The 7,204-nt window shown below is 43.2% G+C and overlaps 1 long non-coding RNA gene across 1 annotated transcript; it reads right to left on the bottom strand.

Moving 5' to 3' along the window:
- Positions 1-2,977: 2,977 nt before the first annotated feature.
- Positions 2,978-4,193, bottom strand: LOC109970155 (uncharacterized). The gene is made up of 3 exons (XR_002276377.1): positions 4,065-4,193; positions 3,618-3,884; positions 2,978-3,393 (listed from the first exon to the last, which is right to left on the bottom strand). It is a non-coding gene; the product is annotated as an uncharacterized LOC109970155 (long non-coding RNA).
- Positions 4,194-7,204: the final 3,011 nt, after the last annotated feature.

Raw genomic sequence — 7,204 nt, 5'->3', positions numbered from 1 at the left:
GATGTCATGGGGTAGGACTGGATAAGTCTGACTTCTTCCTACTCCATTCAAACATGTGCTGGTATAAGCAAACTGATTCTTGATTAGCATTGGTTGGATTTGTGTAAATTATGTGTGTGTGTTGATATCATTTGTTTCTACATGTTTGAAAGAATAAATCAAATCAAATCAAAATCAATCAATAAGATTATTGATATACTGTATGTTATGGACTCTCTAGAAAAACGGTACCGCTCAAATAAAAATACATGGGGATATGACAAAAAATCAACTCGTGGCCTCAAAATCCTCTTCCGACGTAAATTCAATTCCCTGCGAATTAATACAGCCTCCTCATCTACAGGATCCTCTATAAATGGACATGCCATTTTGGTCTCTGCATGACAGAAACATGTGCAATCTATGAATGTACTGAAAGATTAAATGAGGTAGGCCTATTTAAACACCTTTCACTTTAAAAGGGGGCGGAGACCGGAGGAAACTCTGGGTTTCCCGAACGAAACCTGCTCCCGACCAGGTTAGGTTCACAGAGTAAGTTGCCATAGTAACTGACTCTGAGTTTAGATTACCTCTCTTTTTGAAACGGGTTTAACTTACCCCGCTTTCACGGGTTTAAGTTACCTCCGTTTCTGGAACCAAAAACTCAGAGTTTTCCTCATTTTGGGGTTAACAAACTCGGAGTTTCAACAAACCTCCTTCTTGAAACGGGCCCCAGGTGTGATGTCAACACAGAGCTAGAACTGTTTATACTCATGCTTGAGGCGCACCTGACTTGCTGCAGTCTTTTCCTAAATGAGAGGTGTTGCTGCTGAGAAAAGCATTGTCTATACTGGTGGATAATGTTGCTTTCGTCAACAAAAATTATGATGAAAACAAGACAAGACGCAACATAAATGCTGGTCATGTGACGATGCCTATAATTAAATGTATAATGCAATATTGTTGACGAAAAAATGCAACTAAATGTGGTTTACAAAATAAAAACTATGCTAAAATGTCTTTTCATTTTCGTTGACCAAAACAAGATGAAACAAAATGTTATGTTATTTCATCTTTAGTCATGTTGTTATTATTATTATTTTGCAGTATTTCTGTTTCCTATGTCTCGCTTCAGGAGCTGCATCAAGTCGCACTGTGCAGACGCAGGCGATGTCGCTTCCTTAAGCCCCACTCGCAGCATTATTTAGAAGATAACAACAAACAAAGTTAAGTCTGACACAGAGAAAGGGACTGATGGCCGGCCAGCCGGAGCTCGTCTTTGTGAGAAAAACAAGAAACGATATTTGGAAAAACTTTCATTGCATAGAAGTGGAATGAACTGAATGTGTTTTGGAAAAAGATGGGGAGAAATGTGTCCACAAAATCACACAAAATGTGCATTGGACGTATTCTTGAGTCTATAAAGTAACAATAACATAATAAGACAACCTTGTTTGAAATGGGTTTTGCTAAAAGAAAATTTTGGTTTTGTCTATACTACTAGGTACTTATCCTATATTGACTGGGTTAAATAGAATTGCATGACTAAAAAGAGACTAAAATACAATTTTCATTGACTAAAACTAGACTAAATGTCATCAGTTTTCGTCGACTAAAACTAGATGAAAATAGTCATGGATAATTCTGACTAAAATAAGACTAAAATGCTCAAACCTTTAGTTGACTGAAACTTGACTAGACTAAAAAGAGTATGAACGTGACTAAAACTAATAAAAACTAAAATGACACCTTCACACAGAGACTAGACTAAAACTAAAATTAAAACAGGCTGCCAAAAACAACTGTACTGGTGGAAGGCTACTGAAAATTCTTCTCTGTGGTGGGGGGAAGAGGAAAAGAGTGTTCTGCTCCTGTGTAACTGTTACAGAGCACAAGGTCAGTAGTTTGAGTCCTTGTCGGGGCAAGGAAAGGAACACAGTATGTCGACCAGCTGTCTGTGGAGCAGTTCAGCAGAGGCTGTGTGGACACTGTGAATTGTACAGTGCTGTTATGACAGCATGCTGTTTCACATGATATGTGTGAATGGCATGAGTTGTTTTATTTAATTTTTATTTATCCTTAGTTATACAAATTTTTCTTGTTTTTTGAGGTAAATTTATTTGAGCTGATAGATTCTGAGAGTTATTGTCAGGTCTGCTCGGCACGACCTGCCTCTCTTCCTCCTTTCTCTCTCCTGATCTCATCCTGCAGGCTTAGCGCCTCAGCTGTGACGCATTCTGTAATCAGCGACTCACTGGGTGAAGTGCACAGCTGAGGCGCATTCCGCTGATCATCTTCTTTCCCAATTTAAACCCCTGGCAGATGCTCCTTCTTTGCCAGAACATTGTATGTGTTTACCCTTACATTACGTGATTTCAACGCTGACAGTTTTCTGTGCGGTTGATTTTCCTTATGTTGGTGCAGCCACTCCTGTGGCAATCTTCCCTTGCCGTGATTACCTCCAGCGAGTTTCCCTGCCGTGAGTATCGGACGGTGACTCTCCCAGCCATAGATACCTGATGGCGAGTGCTATAGCGAGCGCTATGCCTGCCTTGTTTCCTGATTCCTACAGTCCTCCTGTCTACGCACCTGACTGTCCTGGACTCCTTAGCCTCTGTTACTCTGCCCTGGTTTTGGACTACATATTTATTCATGACTGTGTTTGTGTCTTAATAAATCCACTGCTTCAAAAGCACCTGGGTTTACACCTTGAGTCCTCCCTTTTTTGTTCTCCCTCACCCCCCTGGTGAGGGGACTCAACCATAACAGTTATCAATGTTAATAGCTGCTGTTTTAATTTGAACACTGTGACCTTTGACCCTTGTTAAGTGTGGGACCAGAATCTACAGTGTTTGTCAGTCATATATATTGAGTTATGTAATGTCACACCAAATCCTAAAAAAATAACACTTAAAACCAAATCAAATTGTACTCAGAGAGGATGAGGAACCAGTAAGTCCTCATGACCCCTCCGACCTGTGTGGCCACAGGGTGGAGAATGCAGAGCTTGCTGCAAATGGCCTCAACCAGCTGGCTGGTGCTGGGCCAAGTTGCAGGGCTAGAGGTCTGTCCAAGAAGGCAGCTGAAAAATGGTCATGGCGAAGACAGTACACAGTATAAAGCCAGTGAGTCAGTATACAGCGGATATTTACTAGAGCAAAATGCAATATCTGAAGTGATATTTGCTGTTGAAGATTCTCCTTTCTGGGACAGGGGGTGCTCTTCCTCTTTGCTGCCTCTCCTGGTATTTGGGAGGGTAGACAACCCGCTGTTTTTCATGCCCTGACAGGCACTGCCAGAGCGCGATGAGTCTGTCTATTCTCTTGTCAGAAAGCCCCTGAAAGTTCCTCGCTTCCACCAGGGCCTCGACCAGCTTAAAGACGTGCTGGTACCCTGGCCGTAGATCTCCTCTTCCTACTCAGAAAAAAAACACAGGGAGGGAGAGAAGGACTGTTGTGAGCAAACAGGGCCAGTAAGTAAAAAACACTGTGAAAAATTGGGCACATTTCTGTTTAGCTTTTTTTTTAAATTTATTTTGCTCTGCCAAAATGACAAAAAAAAGGAGAATAGAGTTATTCATGTATTATATAGTTATGTTGCTTTAAGTAGTATGAGCGGTTTGAAGTAAGTTAACTAACCTCAGACTCTGGGGAGTCAGGGAGCCTGAACCCCAGGGGCCTCATGAGGGGCATCACCTGACCGGGCTGCTGCTGCCGCTGTGCTGGAGGGCAGGGTGGCGGCAGGTTCAAAGACAGCGGGGTCACGCACATCTTCCACAATGCCCTTGTCCACTTCCGCTAGTGAATCCATGGCAGCAGCCTCATCCAGAACATCAGGGTCCAAGCTGACATCGTCAAGCACTCTGCCCTTCTGCTCTTAGAAGTACTCGACCCCGATGAGCTCCCCTGTGACACAGGAGAAAGCAAAGGTTTTGCTTAATGCTCCTTCTACTAACACTGATGGCAAAGTGAGCTTATTTATATAAGACATTTTCATACACAGCTGATTCAAAGTGCTTAACACAATGTGTACAAACAGGGTGAAACATTAAATGTCTAAAGAAAGCAGAGTTTCACACTGCATACCTCTGTATGCCAGCAGGCTCGATGAAGTCCTTAACCATCTGAAGGCCAAGCATGCTTTGGCTCTGGCGGCTAAAGACATCCTTGAGGTGGCCACTTTAGGAGTGGAGATGTGCCATCTGCAGCTGCCATCACCGCCATCACCACCCGCTCAGTCTTCAGTCCTCCTCAACGATCCATCAACCAGGAATCCCTGAAAGTATCTGGCACTAGCTCTCATCCCTGAGGAAACAGGGTGCTGATCAAAAATTACACGTGAAGTTCCAAAATTCAAATGTATTCGTGAGCGCAGATGATATGCTATTGCAAGCTACTGAATACTTGCAAGTTCCTGGGAGGAAAGATTGGGATTTGTGTGTGTTAAAAATACTGCAGGACAGCTGAGGTGCATGGACCCTGAAGCCACTATAACCTGAGGTGGTTTTGAAGAGACAAACGGGAGGAGAACACAAAAGAATGATTACGGGATTAGTTGTGACTCCACCTAGTATGGGAGTTATGCAGGTTACAAGGGCCACAATGCTGAAGGAAATGTTACTCTACTGATGCCTTCATGTTATGAATGCACGCCATGCAAAGTGGTGTGACAGAGGAAGCAGATTCAGATGGCTGACTTCACCATAAGCAGTGTTTAATAGTGCTGTACAAACTAGGATCGTGATAATGTGACAAACACATATAAATGTCCAGAACCAGTGTAGAGGGTATTTGATGTTGATCACAGGCAGGGGAGATGAAGGTTGTCACAGGGTTGAGCTGCGGAGGGGTCACTCACTGGCTGGTCAAGTTGAGATGGTCGAGGCTGAAGAACAGGCAGAAGATCACGATGAGCAGAGAGAAACAGGAGAGGAGAGCACCGACCTGGTTGATAGATGTTAGTCTGGGGGGTAACGATAGTGGTTTGGTCCAGAGCTCCGTGTGGAGGATAATAGTCCAGAAGGGGAGCTGACGGCAGGAACAGGTGAGGAGAAGGCTAAGAGGATAGAGGATGTTAACTGGAATGGAATACACATAAAGACAGTCTCATGTTAGGTTGAACCGCACTAGTCGTCTGTGTGGGAACAAGAATGAACTGGCAGTGAGCCGGTAGGGAGACAGAGTAGTTATAGGAGATGGGTGATTGCAGGAGTGACAACAGGTGGTGATAATAAGGATAGCTGGCAGGTGTGTGGAGGAGAGAAAGGGCAGGTAAAACGGAGTGACCCAGACACTTCGATAGTGATGTCATCAGTTGACTGGTAGACATCGTGGTTAGTGATTGAAGACTAGCATCAGGCAGACACCATAAAGTGTTTTTGTTGTTGCTGTTTTTTACTAGACCCAGGCATACCCCGTCATCTCTGTCCTGAGAAAGTTAAAAGGCAAAAATAAAAAGAAGAGAGTCAACAATAAATTTCAGCCTTTCTATTATGCACAAAATGTCACATCAACTTAAATTTTTTACTTGCACTCCTTTATCTCAGCTACTGCCTGGACCTGTCAAAAACGATGCGCGATGTGGCCGAAAAGTGTTAGGTGAACTCATTAAATGGCCAGACGAGGAAGTAATGAACAAAACCGGTGTCTTTAATAAGAGAACTAACGTAAACAAAAACCATACAAGACACGGTGGAAACACAAACTCACGGTCGGTATAACAGTCCAAGATCAGAGCCAGCAAACGCATACATCCAGGGGAATCCAAAACGCGTTGTCCAAAGAGAAGTCCGTTAAGCCGATACACTGAAGCAGTCCGAAATAAGAGGGCAAGGCAGAACAGAATAATCCAAGGAAGCAGTCCGGGTCAGAAACAAAAATACCAATACCAAAGAAAATGCTGGAAAGTCAGAGCTGGGGTCTAGAACAATCTGGCAGTGTCCTGGTGGGAGGACGCTGCCTAAATAGAGGTGCAAACAATAACGAAACAGGTGAAACCAATGTGAGTGATGAAGAACGCAAAAAGACCGAAACTAAGGTGAAACAAAAACAGGAAGTAACGTCAAAATAAAAACCGGACAGGAAGCAGCGGAACTGAATCATGACAGGACCAGCTCTTTATCTGATGACTTTGAGGGAACAGCTGGCCTGAGAGAGGTTGTAATTGGACAACACAAGAGAAAAAAACATGAATTATGCAGTGAACAAAACTATATGTAATATGAATTTAATCTCTGCTTACCTGGAAAAGCAGGCTTAGGGGCCAACAGCTTCTTTACTTTAGCTTGCATTTCCACTGCAGACAGAGAACGCCGTCCAGAGAGAGGCTGCAAACTGGGATGCAGCCCTGGGTCCCTGGCTTGTGCTGCTCCTTGGTGTGGGGGCCATGGCTGTGGCAGCAGTACATGCTCTCTTTCGGTCTTGATGAAGAGAATGCCATTCTCTTCATCAGACCACGCCTGAGATATTTGACCAATCTATGCATATCAGACACTTGGTTAAATTACTCTAATTGTTAACAGCTAATGCAGATTTTGCATCATTAGGCAAATGCTATTAGTAGTTACCAGATTTTCCTCAGACTCATACAGGCTCTCCAGGGTTTCCATTTTAAAGTCGCCAAAACCAACAAGGGACTGTCCCTGCTGACCAGGTTGGCCCGCGCCTCCTCAAATGCCCGATGGAACCTGATCTCACCCACAAAGTCAGGGTACGCCAAGGAATAGCGGGCAGAGGCATCCACAGGTACACACACAGGGGTTAGATATGCATCACATTTTATGCTGTATCAATCAGGCTTTAAGACTCTCACCTTGTTGGCCATCAGAGGGAACTGGGACCCTGTCCTCTCTCACTCCTTTTAGTGGTGTAGTGGTGAAAGCAAACTGTGTATAATCAGAATAGGATCAGAATATAGTTATTAGCATAGTTGATAGGCAAATGTTAGTTAAAGTACAATATGCAGTAGGGTCAAAACTTAGACGATGAAAAAAACTCTGCAAATTGTCCAGGTAAGATTTATGAAACTAGTTAGTTGTTTTGGTTTGAAACTAAATTCTGATTTAGTCCTCTGGCTCATTCTCCAGTATTTGTGAAGCTATTAAGCTAATGTTTGCTTTGAGTTATTTCTTTAAATAGAGGCTCACAAGTTAAAGCTATTTAAATTGTCTTTGAAGATATGCCAACTTTATGCAGGAAAATAAAGCTGATGTATGCTTTATTTGTAA

This window comes from Monopterus albus, unplaced genomic scaffold, assembly GCF_001952655.1.
Source record: "Monopterus albus unplaced genomic scaffold, M_albus_1.0 scaffold191.1, whole genome shotgun sequence".
NCBI classification, from domain to species: domain Eukaryota; kingdom Metazoa; phylum Chordata; class Actinopteri; order Synbranchiformes; family Synbranchidae; genus Monopterus; species Monopterus albus.
The sequence above is the reverse complement of the archived record's forward strand: the minus strand, read 5'-3'. Positions and strand labels throughout refer to the sequence as shown.